Genomic DNA, 21,495 nt, shown 5'->3' on the forward strand with positions numbered 1-21,495 from the left:
TTTCCTCTTTTGGAGTTTGCTCCTGTGAGTACCGGAATGAGGAAGTCTCTGGGATAACTGGCAGGAAATGGAAAGATGGAAGAGAAGCAAGAGGAGCCATCATTTATGTATTTGTTGAGTACGTGCCTGATGGTGGCACCTCCTGAGGTGTTTATCAAACCAGCTTTTAGGACATGGCTGCTTCTTCATCATGTGAGCATTTATGAGGTTTACAGTTTCCTTCCTACTGCTGTAATTAGATTTTCCTTTCCAGCTTCCCTCCCTTTCTCAAGCATTTTCTTAACCAATATAATCCAGAAAAAGAGAAAAAAATCCCACAACAAATTAAACCCAAAGCATCCAAATAATGTTGGATCAGCTGTAGATGAAGATGCTGGACAGCAGCTCAGGCAGGGACTTTGTGGGGTTTCCTAAGCTTGCACCAACCTTCCTGCAGATTTAGGTGCTCTTACAGCCAGGCAAGGTTCTCGTCTCTGTTCTTTAGGTGCCTAAAATACTCTTGGAGTATCTGGCTCTGAAGTGACTTAGGCAGTGCTGGAGATGGTGCTGTCTCTGCTTCTCAGATTTTCTTTGGCTATGTGATTAACCCGTAATAGAGATCTAATTCAAAATTAGAAGCTAGTCTTTCCTCTGATATTTTTTGGGAGGAAAAACTTTTGTGAAATGTTGCAACCCTCTGAGTTTTTGGGGTTTTTTTTATTTCTTTTGAATTTTTCTTTATTGCTTTTTTTTTTTTTTCTTCTGATTTTTCTGATGTTGAAGAAGGAAATCTGGTGCTTAGGGCATGACTGAAACCATGCTAAACCCCACATAAACTCACAGTGGGTGATTTACAGACACAAATGCGCAAATCACAGCACTTTCCCATTGGGTTTTTCTTTCCCATTTGCACGTGAGTCCCTGACCTGAAGACCTCACCAAGGGAATGGCTGAGAAAGGTCTAGAAGTGGAGAAGAGCTCTAGGATTGACCCTTTTTAGTCCTGACATACACTGGGAAAAAGCTGCCCTGCACAGGCAGGAGTGACTTGGTCAGCAGCAGCAGGTCTTGGTGAGGAGCTGAGCCAGGCAGGGCTCCTGCCCAAATTTTTGTCTAGAAAGCCAGTGGTTAGATCACAAGGGAGGACGGGGGAGATGTACATTTAGGTCCTCCTTAGCCCAAGGGGCATGACTTAGTAACATCCAGGCCAGGTGTCCTTTTGTTTTCCTCTGGCAGTCTTCCACCCTTGCACGTCCGTGGATCCAGCTTCAGCACCAGTAGGGGAAAATGCCCTTTTTACTGTTGCAAACATCATCATTCCTCAGTTCACCTCATCCCTAACCTCAAAACACCTTGTGTCCAAGATGAAAGACTTCTGTTTTGCTGTAAAAATCAAGCATGCTGTCTTGTTTTCTTCCCTTCCTCTTCAATAGCAGGTTTGGAGGGGGCTGAGGTTGTCCATCAGGAGTTTGGGATCTTTATTAAACTATATGGAGGCCCTAAGTTGAAACAAGAGAGGTCTCAGGTGGGTATAACGAGAAACTTTGCCACCCTAAGGACAGTGGAGCAGGTCAAATGGAGAAGTTGTGATCAGATAAAGCCCCAAGTAACCTGGTCTGACCCCAGAGCTGGCCCTGCTTGAGCAAGAGATTGGGCTGGAGACCACTGAGGTCCTTTCCAGTCCCAGATGTCTATGGTCCTGTAAGTTACAGTGTGAAGTAATGAAGCTTTTTATCTTTTGTAATTATTTTTAATTGTTTGACTCTTGAATATTACCATGAGGCAGCAGAAAGCCTTTGCACCTTCCTCAGAGACAGCTTACCCTGGATTCCTACCTACCTGCTAGCTTGGACATCAGCAATGAGCTAGTGTTTCTTTCAAAGGCCTTCACCACATGACAGATTTTTATTCAGAGCGCTCTGCCGAATACCAGGAACATATTTTGCTGGGCACCCAATAGTGCAAAAGGTGCTACCCAGACCCAGGAGCTGCCTTGGGATTTCCCCAACGCTGTCTAGATACTCTGGGCAGCAAAAGAGCTGTACGCCTTGGGCAGAGCAGCGGCATGTGAGACTTGTGCCCTGCAAAATAAAAGCAATCCCCAATTAAGCAGTTAATGGGATTTAGGAGGAGATGAACAGCTGTGTCTGAGAGAGGTTTTTCTGGAAGGCATTTTCTGAAGCAGCGGTTTCACGACACAGTGACTTGGATGGCAAAACCGACCGAAGGACCTCCTGTTCCTGGGGGCAGCCCTGCACCTCCATGGTGTAGTGCACCTCATGCAGGTTTGTGGAGGTGTGCAGTAGACATACGCCAAAGGTTTGCTCTGCCTCCCTCCCTTGCCCACCTGGAGGGCCCAGCCTTCCCGCTTGCAGCAGTTCTCATTTCCATCACACGCTCAGCTGAGCGAGTTGAACTGACTAAAACTGCAGATCGCTGCCTGCTTTCTTGCTGGGGTGGCTGGGAACAGAGGGACCTGGGGGGACGATGGGGGACCTGTCTATTTTGGCAGCTGTGGGTGTTTCTGGCAGCTCACGGTTGTTGCACCGTACCCCAAGCCCTTGAGCTTTGCAGGGCTCGGTGGAGCCAGACCAAGGCATCCTTGTGTCTCGGTGCTCCTGCTACCCCATTTCTGCTCCAAGCCCTGCAGGGACCCCCTGGCTGCAAAGCCAGCTTCACCCATCTGCTCCCTTCCTGCTATGGATGAGATTAACTTTGCTTTAATTTAATTTGAAGGGAATGAGTTACCCTGAAAGCATGCTAGTCTCAAAATACATTTCTGAGCAGAGGAGCTTTTGGCAGGACCCGTCAGGCTCAGCGGGAAAGCAAAACTGCGTGCAGGACATCAGTCTGCCTGACTTTGTTTCTGGCAGCTCAGATCTTTCCGGGCTAATACTTCGTGAGGGTTAGATTGATTAAATCATTGATCTTCCAGGGTGCTTCGATAGGCTGGCGAGCGCTTTTCATGGTAACCGCTTCTTCTCTTTGACTGCTAATATTAATTTATTATAAGAATAACTAGTTGTCTTACAGCTCTCCCAGTGAGCGGAGCTCCAGGTGCTTACAGCCCAGGCTGGCAGCGTTACCGTCATTTTACAGGTGGGGAAACTAAAGGATGGAGACAAAAGTCCACACCAGCAAACTGATCAGAAAGAAATTCAGGGTGAAATTCAGAGAAAAGTGTCACCCCATCAGACCCCACACCAGCCTCCCTCGAGGAGCATATGGAGAAGAAGATCTTAGTCTTCTTACAGTTTGAAGAGGGGAGCCCCAGCAAACATAGAATTGTAGAATCATAGAATGGTAAGCGCTGGAAGGGACCTTAAAGATCATCTGGTTCCAGCCCCGTGCCATGAGCAGGGACATCTTCCACCAGATCAGGTTGCTCAGAGCTCCATCCAGCCTGGCCTTGAACAGGTAAGTTAGGAAGCAGTGTTTTTTCCATTAGTTGTTTTTTCCATCAATTAATTTGCCTATTATTTAGTTTAAAAACTGGAAAGAAATCTATGGCCATGCTAGCTGCCTGGTTAGACCCTCTGCCTTCCTCTCGCCCCGTCTCACCATGAGCAGGTGGGAGGAAGGTCCAGCTCCAGAGCTGAGCCCACGGGCCTGTCCTTCATCTTCTGTCCCTGTTTCCCCCAGAGAAAGCCACTTGCTCCTGCCTTTTGCCCTGGCCTGTCCTGTCTCCCCGGAGCAGGGATGCTCCTTCTCTCTGCCCTGTTCAAGGGCATGGCACTGCGGTGATGCCTGTACAGCTGTTGGTGGAAGAAGGACCCAAAATCGGTGAGCGGAGCTCTTGGCTTTGCAAGTGAAGCAGTTCCACGTGGCCAGGGGATTCACACCTGGAAGTCACTGCTGGACATGAGCGGCAAAAACCATCTCATTATTTTTTGGGCTGGGGGTGGAGGGAGGGAAAGGAATTAAAGCTTTTGAAATGCCACATAGCAAATAAAGCATTTCACACATTTTTATCTCCTTTTAGTTTTTTTTTTTTCTCCTTTTCTTCCATTCCCAAGGACCTTTCCACCCCATCTGACCACCATTTCTGCAGCGGGAGGGTCGAGGAGCAGGGACTGGCAGTGATGGGAAGAGGATGGACTGGTGCTACACGAGCCTCCAGGATAGGGGACACCTCCCAATCTTCCTGTGGGAAGGGAGTATCCACCTGCCATCCGCACCTCGGATGAGCTCTGCGAGCTGGTTGACAGCTTACAAATTGGCCTGTGCCAAAGTCAGGCTGGGGACCATCCAAAAAATTCTTTACTAGAGAGTAAAGATGAATTAACCAGCCCAGGTGCCGTCAGACCACATAAAGGAGGTGTCAGGATGGACATCAACCCTTTCCCCCACCCCTGCTGTTACCATCTTATAAAATTTCCTTTTCTAAAATGACATTTAATCTTGAAAACAGCTTTCCTTTTTTTTTTTTTTTTTTTTTTGCCTCTGCTTTCATCTGCTCTAATAGCTGGGAAGTTTCCTCTAATTAAATGCATCCATGAACAGATAATCCTGTTTTGCTCTTGTGTCAATATGGTCCTTTACCTAAATTAAATATTTTCCCTGCTTGATGTTTATCCTTCCCTGCCTGTCCCTTGGCACCCTCCTGCAGGTATTTGAAGACTGTGATCTCATTCCCTCTTTTGTTTCTTCTGGGCTCAAGAAGCCAGGTTTTCTCGGGGTTTTGACTCATGTCTGGTCATTTAAGGGCTTCCCATCCCCAAGCATCTGCACTCCACCTCCAGACATTTTCACCGCTGTAGCAGAGGTGGGGAGGAGGAGTTATCATCTTCCAACATGCCACAGCTAAACCTAGCAGAAACTACGAGCCAGAGCCACTTTTCCTTGGGTGAGCAAGTCCATCCTTGCCTGTCAGGCCCTCTCTGGCTCAGCCCAGCTGCAGTGGGGGAAACCAGGACTGCAGCCGGTGCTGCTGCTGCTCTGGACCTTGGGGTTGTCCTTGGTACATCCAATGCATGGAGACAGCACCATAGCATCAGCACATGTCTGTAATGGAAGGTAAAATAATGTCCACCTCTGCAATGACCCTGAGGATCTTCTCCTTGCAGCTTCCCTCCAACTTTCCTCCCTCCTTTTGCTTGACTTGGGTCAATAGATGGCAGTTTGAGAAGTTAAATATTTGTTGAATGTCTGCCCCCATTTTGGGGCTGCACCTAGCTTTGTCTTGAACTCCACATTTCTGCATGGAGTGGTGGATCTTCCTCCTTGAAGGTCTTTGCTATTCAGCAAGCTTGACTCCTGGCTGCTCCCTTCGCCCCTCCCATTGTGGACATCCAAGGGAGGACGCTTGCTGCTGGGAAACCCTGGTTACTATTCTTTGCAGACTTGTTTGTTCCTAATATCCTTGAGATGCAACAGCGCCAGGGCCAGTTGGTATAGTGTGACCTGTCCATCTGAAGCATTAACTGTCATCCTCTTTCATGGGGTAGCCCCATCCAAATTCCCCCAGGGACAAGGCAATGGCCCTGGCATCACCCAGGAGCAGTACACAGGAGACCTTTGGGAGGTTGTGAGCTCTTCTGGGCCAAAACCGGGCCAAGCGTGGTCCTCATGCTGGTGACATTTACAGCCAGGCTCTAACAATGCTCAGTTGGCGAGCTTTGCCCTTGTGAAATCAGGAGCCTTCATCACCACCCTGCGTTTGCTTACGCTTTCATTTCACTTCCATCAGCCACCCTGTCTGGACTAATTCAGCCTTTCTCTCCTCTACCCTGTCTGGACTAATTCAGCCTTTCTCTCCTCTAACTTTCCTGGATTGCAATAAATAATTTATGTAACAGGCTGAGTCAGGATTTGCCTGGGATAAAGCACACAGGCATCTGCAAAACCTGCCTTGGTCTTGCTGTTAGGCTAGAAATAGGGCCACTAATACAATAAACATGTAATAGTCCTGGCTCTTCTCCCTCTTGCAGTGACATAAATTGGGGGTGACATTTGCTCGGTAACTGCAGCTACGTGGTTGTGCCATGAGCATGCAGGATGAAGTGATGAACCTACAAGGTTTTCTGGATCTAGCAGGGAAAAAAAAGCTGGTCCAGCAGGGACCAAATCCTCGCAGGTCACTGATAGATGTAATATCTGAAGTCACAAGCATGGGCACGTGTTACGGAAGAGGCTCAGCATGCCCCTTGGATACCCGAGGAATTCCATGGTGAGGGAAAAAAGCTGTTTTGATGGGAAAAACTAAAAGTAACCTGTGTTTTCTCCATACTCATACTGAATGTTGCTCTCATCTTTACCATCCTTTCCCACACCCTTCGTATTGCTCCACTTTCCCCTGCTGTGTTCTACAGCAGTATCCCTGGAGGACATCAGTGCAGAAGGCTGTGGGTTGGGAATGGCTGTACATTAGCTGAGGGGGACTCAACCCTCTGGTTTGGGTTTGGATTTTGCAGGGGTGAAAACACTTCCCCTGAGGGCAGAAAACCCTTCCTTTGAGGTTAACCCCTCTGATGCCATCCTGGCACTTGGCGCTGCCCTGAGGCTGGGTCCCCAGGACAATTCCCAGCTCCCTTCTCAAGTGCCACCCACTGGGGTCTCCATACGAAACCCAATAATCAGACTGGACAGTCGCTGTAAAAATCCAGCACTGCTGTTAAACGGTGGGGAAACCCGTGCTCAGCAGGGATGGGCAGACCTGGAGAAACTGCACGATGGACGAATCACCCGAAATAACCCCTCACTTGTCTGGAGTCCCAGCAGCTCCTGGAAAACGAGCCGAGCGATTAACACTGTGGCGTCAACGCATGCTGACACAGCACTGCTAATTATAGAGCTGAGGCTCAAGCAAGCGCAGCGCAATTAGCATTTCTTAGATGAGGTTCCAGGAGGCTTGAGTGCTGCTTGGCTGGCCCCAAACCTCCTCCAGGCTGAAGGTGACAGCACGATGCCCACTGAGAGCTGCCCTGCCACGGTGGCAGTCCTGCGGCGAGTGGCACGGATTTACACCCCACTGCTCCGAGGGTGACGTTTGGGCTCATAGTCCAGCCTTTAATATCAGAGCAATAAAATGCGTGTGGTTGTTGGAGGAAGGCCAGACGCTCCCCATTGGTAGCTCCAGCAGAAGGGAGGGAAGTGGTCAGAGCAAGACATTAAGGCTTGCGGCGTCACTCATTCACGTCATTCCCCGAGGCTCTGTTAAAAAGCACAAGGTGTAATTTTCAGTGCTGGAATGCCAGCGTTTTACCACCGCCCATCTCTATATGTGCAGCCGTTTCCTTCCAGAGGAGACATTTTTTCTGAAGATAAAAAGAAATGCATATTTTGACCAGAGTAAGCAATGATTCTCCTGTGCTTGCTGGTTTTTGGAGCATTTGGCAAGCTGACATTACCACATTAAAGTCATATTTAACCTAACCCTTAGTGCAGCACCCCATAGACACCCCCCCCCCCCAATTTCTGGGAAACCTCCGTGACCAGCACCAATAAAGCACCTGAACCTGAAATTCTTCATCAAAGACCAGGCATGGTCCCTTTGCCCAAATATCTGATGCCCAGCACTGCCACAACCAGTACCAGCCTGGTCACCAGTTCCAGGCTACAGTTTGAGGAGATTAAGTGGCCATTTTTAGCAGGGCCTGTTGAGATAGGACAAGGGGCAATGGTTTTAAACTAAAAGAGGGGAGATGTAGATTAGATACAAGGAAGAAATTTTTTACTGTGAGGGTGGAGAAATGCTGGAACGGATTGCCCAGAGAGGTAGTGGAGGCCCCATCCCTGGAAACATTCAAGGCCAGGTTGGATGGGGCTCTGAGTAAACTGATCTAGCTGAAGATGTCCCTGCTCATTGCAGGGGGATTGGGCTAGATGACCTTTGAAAGTACCTTCCAACCCAAACTGCTCTATGATTCTGTGATTTCTGATCTAAGGTTTGAGTGGGACTTGCAGGATCTCCTCGTGGGATGTAGGTGCTCAAGTCCCATGCCAAGGACCTGCACCCTCTATCAGCTGGGGAGACAGCGCAGGGGAAGTACCACCAAGCGCCACATGGGTCTTCTGGGACACATGGTTGTTTGGAGGTTGTCCATCCCCACCGCCACAGTGGGCAGGCTCCCTGCCACCCCCAGTCTTGCAGACCTGGATCCTCATGGCGTTTCGCTGGGTGTTTCAGATGAGCTCCATGCCCAGCCTTACATCCCACACCTGCACATTTTTTCACCACTTTCAACCCAGTGGCTCTCAGCAGCTTTGGAGCTGGTTAATCAGTTTGGCTGAATAGTTTGATATTTAACTTGTTTCCGCAGCCAGGTGGAGGTGGGAGAGGCGACCCAAAAAGTTCTCGCCCTGTTTCAGCCAGGAAAATCATGTCCTGTTCTTTTGGCAGGAAGACAACTTGGCAACAAACACCTTGCATCTTGTTGCACACTGGAAATATCTGCTCCTCACCTGGGCTGGTGTCTCCTCCTCTGACCCCTGCGATGATGGGCTAAAAACTGGCACAGTCCCACCGACACAGCATCAGATCGTTGCACATCACTGCCTGGGCTGTTGGCAATTTTAATGGGTGGCCCGCACAGTGCTCATAACTTCAGCACAACCTGCCTTGTGCCTGGAATTGGGCTTGCTCCTTCTCATCCCAGCCATGGCTTTGGGTTTGTGCCTGCCTGCGTGTGCGGTTGCATGTCCCCATCACAAATGGTTTAATGAATCTGAGCAAACAAGGACAAAAACATGGAGCCATACTGATTTTATGTCACTGCCAGATTTTGCACTCAGCTGGGGTAGCGGGAGCCAGGGAGATAAAATAAGCTCATTTTGTCAATGTCAGTGGGGTTTAAAATTCAAGACAAATTAATTGCGTCTATATTTTTTGATCGGTGAAGGCAATTTTGTTCAGCATTTGTTAAAGATGCCACTTAAGGAGGAATTTCTGAACTGCAGAAGTTAATAACTTTAAAACTGCTACTCAGGCTCCTTGCAAATGGAGATTTGTGCTGCAAATCTCTTTGAGACTCATAATTCAATCCTATTTAGAAGCAAATTTCTTAGATTTAGAGAAATGAATATTTAAATACTACCAGCTGAAACATTTGCAATTTCGAGATCATTTCAAAGCCAGAAGAGTTGATAGCATTCTACTACTCTGCAACGCTTTAGCATCTCAATTGATCTGAACTGTAGCTGAATGGTAAGCAGCTTAAACAGCTATAAAGGGTTAGAGCAGTTTGAAGGGTTAGGGTAGTTTAAGCAGAATATCATGTTTTCAGGGCTTTGGTTAAAGAAATGGGAGTTCACAGACTGTCAAGCCGAGGAACTCCAGATAAAGGACCTGACAAGCATCGTTAGAAAAACTCTCTGAAGCACTCGGCATGTTCTCTGCTTTCAAACCTTGTCTGCTTTATTCTTTCTGAGAAGAAAAAAGAAAAAGAAAACGAAACAAGCAGGTTGAACATTGACACAAAATGCAGAATGAAGGCAAAATATTTAGGAAACCCTGTGAAGGTGGGTTTTCTCTGACAAGAGGCTTGTTGCTGCTCCCTGTGTTTGGCATACATTTTTCTTCAGTACAAACCACTTCAAAACACAGTAACACTCTGAAAAGTGGCAACGAAAAAAACACATGAGCTATGAGGTGCTCATGTTTAGCCCCTTCAATGTCAGACACATGCAAATTAAAAATTAAAAGATGGAGCTTTTAAAACTTCTTTTGCGAGCCCAAGCCAGTTCCGCACAAGCATTTGGCCAGGAAGATTGTTTTGGACAAGAAAGAAGGCAAGGGGAGAAGGAGGCCTTTTTTTGTAAGATATGTTTGTGCCAGTCCTACCCATAGAAAAAAAAGCCTTTGTGTACAGTTATAATTTATTCCTCTTGACTAAAAGCCATACATATTCCAGTATAGCTGCTCCATCTGTGCTGTTAATACTGGACTGTGCAAAAAACAATTCAGGATTTACTGGGTTCAAGAGGCAGCTGAGAAAGAGGGAAGACTCCTTAGCTTGGTATAACGCAGACGTATGAACGCGTGGGATCTGTTTCCAGGTGTTTCTCCAGCTGGACTGCCATAAGGACAGCATCTGTGCTGGCACAAGACACCCATGCCTGCACTACAAAAGCAAAGTGAGCAATCATAGAATCATTAAGGTTGGAAAACACCTCTAAGACCATCAAGTCCAACCATTACCCCAACATCCCCATGCCTGCTGAACCATGTCCCGAAGTGCCACATCTACACGTTTTTTGACCCCTCCAGGGATGGGGACCCCACCACCTCCCTGGGCAGCCTGTACCTATGCCTGACCACTCTTTCAGTAAAGAATTTTTTCCTAATACTCAATCTAAACGCCCCCTGATGCAACTTGAGGCCATTAACAATTAAATAGTGCAACCAAGATGAGCCTGCAAATGCTCTGCCCAGGGCTATCTCTGCTGCAGCTTCTCTGCATCAGTCGAAGGGGTTATAAGAATGGGACAGGACTGCTGTCCAGGTCACCCACATGTCCCCGTCACCAACTGTCCTGTCCCTGACACTCACCAGAAGCAGACATCTGGAAAAGGCATAATAACGGGTAAGATGTTTCCTCTGCAAGCCCTCCTGCCTCTGACCATTGGCAGCCTGGGGAGTGCCTGCAGCAGCTGAGGGCTCTGCGTGTTGGCTGACCCTCCGTGGGTTTCTCTCCCATGACCACCCAGGCTCCTCCAGGGAGAGCAGGACTAGCCTTTGCCACCCAATGCTTCCTTGCCAGACTTTGTACCAAACACTGGCCGATTTGTCTGTTTTGAGCCTGGCAAGCTCAGCTGATGCTCTTCTCCAGCTATTTATTTATTTTTAATTTTGCTTTTCATTAGATGAAGAGTGAACAGCCTGTCCTCTCCCAGTTTCATAAGCCTTGCCATGTTTCCCCTCCAGCCATCTCTTTTCAAAGACAAGGAGCCCTGGCCTACTGATTTCGGGAGCTGTTTGATCTTCCCTGAGTCCGTTCTCTGAAATTCTCCTCTTCTGCCCGTGGTGAGCTGTGATGCCAGATGAGGCAGGATCACGTCCACACCAGGATTATATCCTGACAGCACTATTGCTGCAGAAGAAACTGCCAGCCTAGACCAAATGTGCTCTTTGAGTTATTTCCAGAGATTTCAGCAGGGATGGGATATCTAGCACTGACTTGGAATCCAGGCAGTCTCTCACGTGGAAAAAACTCAGGTGCCGTGTAATGAGATCTGACAGAAACGTAGCAGTAAATGGTTTAATTACCCAGCTTATTTCAGTGTTGGTGCCAGGATGGACGCAGAGGTGCTGGGTCCCTCCAGTTGACAACAGCATCCTCCTATGGCCCGGCAGCGAGCCTGAGGCGAGCATGGGGCTTGTGGCCTCGCATCTCACCACAGATATATATAGAGTTGAATGGTACTGTATAGGGTGAGTATACTAATAGTATAGCTGGTATGTATGTATAGCTGTATGTATATATACACTGCAGTATTCCATATCTGAGGCCACCAGCAGTCTCATTTCTCCTTCAGTCACCTCCCTCAGCCCCATTTCCCAACTCCTTACCCCCAAATTGCTTCTATGTCATTCCATCTTGTCTCTATACCCTCTTAAAAAAGTTTTTTTCAGCTGGGAGCCAGCAACACCCGCTCTGTCCATGAGTATGATATTCCCGCAAGTTTTTACTTTCCCATTTCCTTTGGAGACATGTGGAAAGGACCTGTTTTTCAGAGCAGACACTCAGCATTTCCCAGGAACTGGGTCTTTTCAACATGCAGCAATATATGTGTTGACCCCCAAAGCACCCAGCCCTCACTTTAACACTTGCTGTCCTGCGGCTCATTTCTCCATCACTTTGGGGTGATGGAGCATCAGGATACTCTGATCTGTCAGGATTTTTGCCCGCCCTGAAGCTGACAAGTGGCAGATCCCCTTCTTTCCTGAAGCATTTGGCAAGGAAACTGCTTGTCTATCGTACTGAAAAGGAGAGTAACGTCTGCATCGGCGGCGTTAGGACTTTCCTGCATCGCCCAGGATTTCTGGGCTGAGAACCAGTTCCCGGGACAAGCCACTGAAAAATTTCCCACCTGACGTAAGGCACCAGCCGATTTCATCATCCCGAAAGCTTTCCAGGAAGCCCTGAGTCAGGAGTTCATGTTCCCCTTCTCTCACCCAGATCGGCGCCCTGACCTCTGCAGCAGCGGTCAGGCTTGGCGACCGGAGACGTCATCACAGAAATGGACTGGAAAACGCACGATCTGCGGGGGAATTCCTTACCATGGGTCTTTCCGTTGCAGTTTTGCAAGCAGATCACCTCCAGCTTGGCTGGAGCTCTTCCGTGTCTTTTTGAAGGGTTTTCGCCCTCTGGAGGCTAACATTTGGAAAGCAAATGCAAGAGAAAATGAAAAAAATAAACAGGAAAAAAAAAAAGCTCAGATCTTACATTTGCTGAAATGCAGCCCCCATGAGAATAAACCTGCAAAAAGCTGGTGAGCTTCAAAGTACTTCTGCTGAATAGCGGATCATGGGCAAGCACGAGTCTTGCATGGCATGGAAAACCTCTGTGGGACCCAGAGGAATTGCGCTCAGCCTCGGCATTCCTATTCTTGCTGCAACAGCACTGAAAAACGCTTGGATGATGTTGAATCATCCTGCCTTGCCAGATAAGACCTGCTGACCTTGGTCGTTTTACAATGATTTTATTCTCTTTTTTTCCTTCCCCCATCTTTGCCATAGGTTGTGCATTATAAAGGACTAATGGAAATTAATACGCACACAACATTTCTAAATTTTCAAAATTAAATGTTTGGATATCCTTTGAAATTTCCTTAGTTTGTCCTCATCAGACACAGGTCCATTCATTTGCCTGCAGTTAGAACCAGGGGAGAAAAACAGTAGATTTTTCTCCTTGATGCAAAAAACTGGGGGAAAAAGGGTGACACTGAAAACCTGAGCTCAGGTTTGGTTTGTGCTGGGCTTGGTCTAGCAGCATCTACATATCTGTCTTATTTCATTTTCAGATGTTTTCTTCCTTGAGTTGGTCCCTGTTCCCTGGAGACCCTGATAGCCTGTGAGGTCCTCCCGTTCCTCTGGATTTTTCTTGCCAGCTTATAGTTCGTCCTCTGTCAAGCTAACACACAGTTCAGCCTCATGAGTCTTTGGAAGAACACAAAAAGTGCTATGCATGCAGGCATGATGCCAAGAACATACCCGACGAAGGCCATTTTCCAGGCGTGGGTGAGGTGATTCAGTGAGCTGGAGGCAGAGATGCAGAACGTCCCCTCCTGACCAGTGCTCCCACGCAGGACATCCTGTATTTTGTGTTTGCTTTCTTCCAGCCAGGCCAGGTCCTTTCATGTCTGCCAGATTGACAGCCTGAAGCCAGACATGTGGAAGATAGCTAGTACCCAGCTCCCACCAGTAGCATAAACACCCCTAGGTGCTGACAAAGGTTAGGAGCCTATATAGGAATGATCATATTAAACATGTTTGTGGACCTGGATCTTGTTTCCAGAACACAGGGCACATAACAGATTGAGAGTCACCAAGGGTAGTTAGATTTCCATAGCTTCAGAAGGACTCACCCTCTGCTTCTTATATCTACTGTCCATTCACTGGTAAGAAAGAGTTGCCCACCTGCAATCTATATACCTCGAAAGCTCAAAAAATTCCCATATTCCACCGGAATGTTGCAGGTCTACATGGCTGGAAGAGAAGACGTGCAACACCACGAAGCACTGAAATGCCCCACTCTTACCCTGTCCAGCTTCAAGTCCAGTGTCAACAAGATGCCCACCTCCACCTCTGCAGCCTTCAACACTTCTACATAGGGTCAGCTCCATCCCACAGGGCTGCTGAAGCAAAAGCCACAAGCCTTTTCCAAGCGGAATACCAGAGATTGTGGGAAAGCTAAGCCCGAGCAGGAGAGGGATGATAAGGAAAACCTACATGGGATTGGCCACATTCATGGTCCTTGGCCTTGAGAAGTGATGAAAGTTTACTCAGTGCCACTAGTCTAGTCCTACCGACTAGGGCTGGGTTGGCCTTTAGCTTCTCTGCAGGCTAGTTTGACTTCCCATCCTTGAGCTTGTCAAGGTCCCACTCTGCTGCCTGTACAGGGTCACTCAGTCTTCCACAGGCTGCTCTAGGCCAATAGCTCATCAGCTGTCCAGGCCCACCACCAGCCACCATGGTTTCTCCGTACCACCACCAGCAAGCCTGTGCAGGGCTCAGCTCAACAAGCTTTGCTGTTTCTTGGTCCCCTAGCACCTGAACACACAGCCGTGAGTTCAGCACCCTGCGTCTTCATACAGGACTTAAGAAGATGTCTGTTTACCTCAGAGAGTGACTCTTCCCACACTTGGATAGGTCTAAACTTGGGAAAAGTTTAGAAAATGAAACAAAAGTAAAATTTAAAACAAAACAAAACAAAAAAACCCCCACCAATTCACTTGCAGGTCCCTCTATGTCAATAAGAAGCAAGATTATTTCCCTACTGGGGAACTTCAGGGGAATGCAGCCATTGTAGCTGGTGGCAGTGTCAGGTAGCTCCTCCATGGGACCTCTTTTGGTTTTTAAGCAACTGTTTGGTCTGAGGATGTGTGCTTCTTAGTTGGGTTTGCTCTCAGCAATTCCCAGTACAAGAATTGTGGGAATGCATGTGGGAGTAGGGACCTGGAGGTGGAAGCAGGTTGCTCTGTCGCAGTTCCCATTTTAGGGGTTTTGGGGACAATTTTGACAGGATGGCTCCCTGGGCATGGCACTGGTTGTGGGTGAGGGCTGAGAAAAAATCTTTTCCCCTTTATTTTTGGGGATATTATATAGTGTCAATGAACCAAGTTACATTTTAGCAAAAGATGAGAACCTGTCACCGGACAGCAGAGGGACTAAGATGGGACAGCAGACACGTCACGAAACCCCCAGCAGTTCTGGGTAGTGCTAGAGTAGGGAGCAGGGCAACGTCAGTTAAACCTAACTATTGCAACACCTGTGCAGCCCCGCACCTCCTAATGCGAGCAATACCATCCCCAAGCCCCGTAGGCAGTAAATTACTTAATAATTTAATACTGTGCTCTGCAATAGAGGTAAATACGTTTTGATGGAGGAGTGGAGGTAAATGCGTTTCGGTGGTGGAGTACCTGTGACGTGTACTGAAGTTATCAAATCGAAGCTGAAGCCAGAAGGGCACTTTCATGGCGTGCGGAGAGTGGGGTACAGTGACAGCGATGGGATCATTACTGCAGGTTGGGGTCGGCTTTGTCAGCGCTTCACAGGGAACCCAGGAAGGCGCCAGCGATGTTTTCAATTCTGTCTGAGGGGCTGGGGTTTGTACAGCTGAACGAGTTTTAATGTGATGTTTTTCAAGGCAGTAGATGTGGAAGCCCAAAGTGCCACTATTACAAAACTCCAGTCCAAGCAGAGGCACTTTTTAAATAAGCAATAAAGATGCAAGAGCACATCAGTACCAAACTGCAATTCCGCTGAAAGATCACAAAGCCATGACCAGGCACAACCCAATTTTTTATGCATGTTAAGGTAATTGGAAAGTTGCCATGTACTTGTTCCTCATCTTATTAAAGGACCTGCTGCTATGAGGACATGTGGGGTCATTTTTTTGATGTTGCTAGCACTCTGCACATTTTCTTGGCTGGGTTTCACAGTCTGCCAGTAAACAGTTACCTGCTTTTTTACTGGAAAAGCAAGGATTTTAGACTGTCTTCAAAAGGTGATTTAATCTTCTTACACATCATTTTGCACTTGGATAAGCAGCTCAGCAGCCAAGGCTTGAACTGACAATAGGGTCTGCCATCGCCTCGCCTTCCCCTCGGCCAGCACTGGTATGCAGGAACAAGGAAACCACCGAGTGCACACACACCGCTGAGTCTCTGCAGCTTTTTCATGTTTCCTCATGCCTGATGTGCACATGCCATACTAGCAAAATGTGAAAATTTGACTCAGCTTGGCCCACGCTGAACATCAGTTGGAGCCCTAGCAAGTAAACAAACCCATCAGTCATTCTCCAGCCGAGCTGCCAAGAGGCTCTTCAATACCTGGGCAGAATTCAATGGGTTCCATGCTGCCAGGCTGCGTCCGCAGCCCACTGCTAATAAGGAAAAATCATCGCAGTTGAGCTCTCCCTTAGTTCATCTCAGCGTACATGAAGAGCTAATCCTTCAGACTACTTCTCAGCTGGCCCAGCCACAGCAGAAGGAAAGGGAAGGTCATCTTTGAAAAAGCAGCACAACTTTGCCTTGCTCAGCCTGTGGTCGCTCACGAGGCAGAATTGCACTGACTGACCCTGACCCCAACGGGTTACACCAGCAGCACAGACATGCCATGTGACGTCCAACACATTTCAGGAAGAAGCCGATGCTTCCACCTAGTTCCAAAACCCAAGTTCTGCCTTGCTCGTGCTGAGCATTGCGTTGTGGATGGTCGAGTCATCACCCACTGGGTAAGCATCTCTGAAGTCAAGCATGGCTTGTGAGTTAATAGCTCAAAATCTGGCCTTTCTCAGCTGAGCAGCTCCTTGCCTATGCGAGAATAAGAGGAATCAGGTCTGTGTAAGAAGGGAAATCCAGAACCAGGAGGATAAAATGATGTTTCTCCCCATTTCTAAGCTGGCTCTGAGCCATTACTACTTTCCATCCCTACGTGCCCGCTGTGAAAGCTGAGTGAAGGCAGCTGCCTTCGCCTCCACTGGGGCGTGACAGTTAACCCAGCTGCCGTCACCCCTGGGCTGGGACCTGTGAAAGTCAATACAGCTGGGCAAATGGGGCTTTTGTGAAGGTTTTACCCACACCTGCCTTCCTGCATAGCGTCTGCACAGCACATGTGTGCTGTTTGCCTGTCCGATGAACGGGGCATAACACCACTTGCAGCAGGAACAGGGACAGGAGGAAAATGGGATAAGGAGGGTAGAAAGGCTGATGGTGAGGAAAAGAAAAATATGAAAGAAACTATGAAATACAGGAGAAATAAAAGAGCATGTCTGTAGAAAGCTACAGCAGAGCTCCGCAAGACTATGGTACATCTTCCTCTGGGTTCATTTACCACTAATAGGATTTATGAGAAGAATTTGTCACACTCTTAGGAGTATATAGAAAAATGAAAAAATAATCTGGAAAGAATCTTACATCGTATACACATCTATGCTTCCTAATGAACACTTCATGCTTATTAAGAGTAGAGAAAGTAAAAGGAGCCAGCTGGAATTCGAGCAGGGTCCTGTTTGAGATGAAGCCCCTGAGGTGTGTAAGGACCCGTAGTCCTTGGCTCACACAGGCAGTTAGGCCTGTATGAGATGCCCTGAGCATCTGGCCTGGCCTTCAGCCACTACTCAGTGGCTGTTGATGTCCCACATATTGCACCTGGAGCCCATATCTATGTCTCCAATGCCCATGGGCACCTCAAGGATGCTTTGGGCCATCACCAAAGCTAAGCAACGGAGCTTCCATGGGCTTTTTGGTAAAGGTGCTGCAAATTATGGGTCAGGCTCAAGGGCAAGAAAGGTCACATCCAGTTGCACTGGATGCCACAACCCGAATGGACCGGAATCCTCCACTGTAGAAGGGTCAGTTCAAAATGGCTGCTGGGGACTCAGGAAATGCTCGCCCTTGCTTGGGGAGAGAAATGCCAGGCAATGACCTACCTGAAAGCAAATGTGCCACCAGCGTCAGGAATGGGGACACTGAGGCAATTTCTGTTGCACCCCTGACTCCCCCACAGCTTCTTGAGGTGTTCTTAATTTCTTCTGGGCTTTAGGAGTCCTAAATGCAAACCAAGAAATAAAACCACCCTGAGCAAAACCACCCTGATAATTCTCAGCTTTCAACACAAGGTGGCAGGCCGTCCCCAGGATGGGGAGAAGCCAAGGAAGTCGAAGTGGCCAGAAGTGGTCCTTTGTCACCGCAGAAAGGAAAATACTCTCTTTCTTGTCACCTCTTAGAGAAGGGAGGAAGGGCGCAAGGTTTCTGTGGGACTTGTGGTGACTTAGGGAGAGCTGTACGTGGTGAATGCAGGCTCATTGCTGTGAAAATCTTCCTCTGAGCCTGAGCTCTCATCCAAAACAACCTACCAGCCTGGGAGGAAGGTGACTGAGGGGTGCCTGCAGTCTGGTTGTGGTGGCAGTGGGATGCTGCTGTGGATGCTTCTCTCTTGCCTGGAAATTAGGTACTGGTAGCACCCTCAGCACATCACCTTTAGTGGTTTGGCTACCAGGACTTGGGACAAGACTGGAGATGGCACAGTTGAGGGCTGTTTCCCATGCTTTGGACCTACCTTGCCCATGTGGACTCGTCTGGTGACCACTGGGTTGTGTCTAAGCCTGGTTACCTTCACCAGGCCTGACCGTGACTCTGACTCTGACCATGACCTGCAGGCCAGCTTCGCAGCTTGACCTTGGACCTGCCTCATCACCCCAGCTTGCCTGAAGACCTATACTCTCGATTGAACCTGGCCACCATCTCCAAGCCTGCAGCAAACCTGAACCAGCCATTTTTGACAGGGAAGAAGTGAGAGCTAGGGAGAGGGGTTTGAAGGCCAGCTGCCCAGGATTACTTCAGGGGTTCACATCCCTACGGGGATAGAGGGCTGCCCAGGGCATCTCCCTGCTCCCCACGATCCACTGATGGAGGAACACAGCACCCACACGGAGCACAGAGCTTCCAGCGGAGCAGGAGTTTCCCAAGGCCAATGAGGCTCCTTGCCCTGAAGTTTATTCACGGGGCAATTTACGCTACATTGCAAAGAGTGACTAAGCGTGGTGGGACTGTGGAAAGAGCAGTCTAATCCACCGAGTCTCACACCTACAGTAGCTGCTGGCGCTACGTGACTGGGGTGCTACCTTTGACGCTGGTGTCGGAGCCTGAACACACCGCACTAATGGCTTGATGCTCTGCCTTCCCCTCGCCCAGCTGCGAGCATCCCCAGTTCTTTAAGCCAATTTGCATACAGCTCTACATGAAGTCATTAAGAAGTGCCAGATGCAAGAGTGAAACTGGATGGAAGTTTCGCTGGTGGGAACAATCAAAGGAAATCCCAGTGCTTGAGCTCCAGTTTACCTAAACAGAGGGGAATTCAATTAAGGGCTGATTTGATTTGGTAGCTCAGAGAAAAGCCAGCTGACTGGGTGTTGGACATATTTTTGGCTCTGAATCACCCAGAAATGTCACGGATTGTTTTAAGCAGACTGGAACAAACATGCTGGACCAAGCCCACCTCTGGCTGCCAGCTGGGGGGTCAGGGTGGGCAGCAGAGGAGGCAGAATTACCCCTCACTGATGGAGAGCTGATGTGTAACTGCTCGTGGGGGTTGTCTTCTACACAAACCCCTCTCTGGGAGGAGACACTGTAGGTATTGACTGTGCTGGATCTGTCCTTCCCTCCCGTGCATCTTACTCATGCCCGCCAGCCACCGCACTCCGCTACATCATTAATCCTCAGAGACCTGCACAGGTCAGTGCACAAGAAATGCACCTGCTCGCTTCAAAAGCTTTTGATCTTGCAATTGCCTCCCTGGGGACACAGAGATAAGGGCAGTAACCAGTTATGGTCAAGCTTTGAAGAGTGATTAGGTATCCTGTGTTTCTCATTATCTTCCTGTTATCAATTTCTTTTCTTCCTTTGAAAAAACTGCTGTTTGCTAAATCAGCCGTTTCATCCTTTGCCAACGCACCGGATGAGCAGTGCCCAGTTTGGTTTACTTCTCCCAGGTTCCTGGCTGGGGGGACTCAAGATCATTGAAACATAGAATCATAAGTTGGAAAAGACCTCTAAGATCATGAAGTCCAACCATCCACCCAACACCACCATGCCTACTAAATCATATCCTGAAGTGAATAGGTGGTTTCTTAGTGATCCCACATTTAAGCCCATCTCCAGTGGGTACCATTAAATCCTATTAACTGCTGGTTATCCTAAAGCCTGGAGGATCTGCCCTCCCAGTGAGTGCTCAGGGAAGTTTAGCTCTTGTGTGCAAGCAGCTGCTGCATTAATAAAATTAATGAGAACTTTGCTCCCTAAACACACAGAATCACAGAATCACAGAATGGTAGGGGTTGAAAGGGACCTCTGTGGGTCATCTAGTCCAACCCCCCTGCCGAAGCAGGGTCACCCAGAGCAGGTTGCACAGGACCGCATCCAGACGGGTCTTGAATATCTCCAGAGAAGGAGACTCCACAACCTCTCTGAGCAGCCTGTGCCAGTGCTCCGTCACCCTCAGAGGGAAGAAGTTCTTCCTCATGTTTAGACGGAACTTCCTGTGCTTCAGTTTGTGCCCATTGCCCCTTGTCCTGTCGCTGGGCACCACTGACAAGAGTCTGGCCCCGTCCTCCTGACACCCACCCTTCAGATATTTATGGGCATTTCTAAGGTCCCCTCGCAGCCTTCTCTTCTTCAGGCTGAACAAGCCCAGCTCCCTCAGCCTTTCCTCGTAGCAGAGATGCTCCAGTCCCCTCATCATCCTTGTAGCCCTCCGCTGGACTCTCTCCAGTAACTCCTCATCTTTCTTGAACTGGGGAGCCCAGAACTGGACACAGTACTCCAGATGGGGCCTCACTAGGGCAGAGTAGAGGGGGAGGAGAACCTCCCTCGACCTACTGGCCACACTCTTCTTAATGCACCCCAGGATGCCATTGGCCTTCTTGGCAGCCAGGGCACGCTGCTGGCTCATGGTCAACCTGTCGTCCACCAGGGCACCCAGGTCCCTCTCCACACAGCTGCTCTCCAGCAGGTCCGCCCCAAGCCTGTACTGGTGCATGGGGTTGTTCCTCCCCAGGTGCAGGACCAAAACCACAAAGGCCTCTGTGCAGCTGTGCTGTTGTGTAAACACAGGCCAGCTCGCGCAACTTCCACAGGGACCTTTTGTATCCCCGGGGTCCCTCTGTGCCCGAAGGTGCTCACGGACTTGCAGCACCAGGCAACCTCCAGTTTCTTCTTATGCTGGGAGCCGAAGAGTGGCACAGAGCTGCTTCCAGCTTCCCCGGAGCTACATCCCCGGGGCAGGATGAGGCCCGGGGGCATAGACAGAGCTGCTGCTTCATCACCGCTGAAAACACAGGGCAAATGAGGCAGCCCTGGGTAGCAGGGAGCAAGCACTGTTCAAAGATTAGCGCAAAAAAGTGGTCTTTAATTTCCTTGATACTTCATGGGCACATGGAGAGTTAAAAGTTAGGGAGTCTTTCTTGAAGGAATATTTGTTTGCAGTACAAAGCAGTCCATTGGGTTCACAACACAGAGGATTTTTCATTTGCTCAAGGAGCAAAATGCACAACCCCAAAATGGGGCAAAGAGCTGATTTAAAGGGATTTGTCCTTCACATCTTAAGAAGGTCATTGATGCTGTGCCTGAGGCCACATGAGAAGTGTCTGTGTGAGCCTCTTGCTTGTCTGCATAAAGCAAGGACTTCTTGGTAGGACTGGGCAAAATTCCTCTCTAAATAAAATACTTGGGAGGATACAAATTTTCTTCTGAAATTACTCAAAAAGGAAAATTCCTATGGGCGAGGTCACTTGACTTTTTTTCATCTCCTCTATGTGACACACAAGGGCTCAAACAGTGCTGATCATCTCTTCCT

This window comes from Opisthocomus hoazin, chromosome 2 (assembly GCF_030867145.1).
Source record: "Opisthocomus hoazin isolate bOpiHoa1 chromosome 2, bOpiHoa1.hap1, whole genome shotgun sequence".
NCBI classification, from domain to species: domain Eukaryota; kingdom Metazoa; phylum Chordata; class Aves; order Opisthocomiformes; family Opisthocomidae; genus Opisthocomus; species Opisthocomus hoazin.